Genomic DNA, 625 nt, shown 5'->3' with positions numbered 1-625 from the left:
AGCAAAAGCACCGTCAGCCTCACTGCAGATCATTTAAAACAACGGACGTGCTCCAAGTTCTGCAATATTTCAATGTGATAGAAAGTCCTGCTCTCACAGACTTATTCACATGTTTACGCTGCCGTTCAGGGAACTGTGCTGCACTGGGCTGTCAATCACAGACACAGAGAGTCTTCCTCGTAAAGGACACTGAAGCAGCCTGTTGAGAGCAGGACTGAAACCAGCAGCGATACAGTCGTGGTGAAATGAACCATCGTTGTGGTTTTATGAGAGTAAAAATTGAAAGACTCATTCTTGGCACACATGAAGGTTTCGGTATTTGCTGAAAAATATGGAACCTTTAAGAAAAGACACTCAGTGTAAAAACAAAGACACCAAGTTACTGTGTTAAACCAAAGAATGCTGTTGTGGAGCTGCTGAAGAAACTTGGTGAGCTCTGTTTGAACCATAAAGACTTATAATGAGGAAAATGTAAATTTGTGTAATTTATTATGATTCTTTCTTTCTTTCTTTCTTTTTCCAGAGAGCAAGCCAGTTGTAACAACTCATCCCGATGTTATAAATACATTAAATTTTCTGCTAGATGTGTGTATATGTGTATATTCTTGTATATATTTATTTTTAT

Source organism: Stegastes partitus, unplaced genomic scaffold (assembly GCF_000690725.1).
Source record: "Stegastes partitus isolate 25-593 unplaced genomic scaffold, Stegastes_partitus-1.0.2 Scaffold1319, whole genome shotgun sequence".
NCBI lineage: Eukaryota > Metazoa > Chordata > Actinopteri > Pomacentridae > Stegastes > Stegastes partitus.
The sequence above is the reverse complement of the archived record's forward strand: the minus strand, read 5'-3'. Positions refer to the sequence as shown.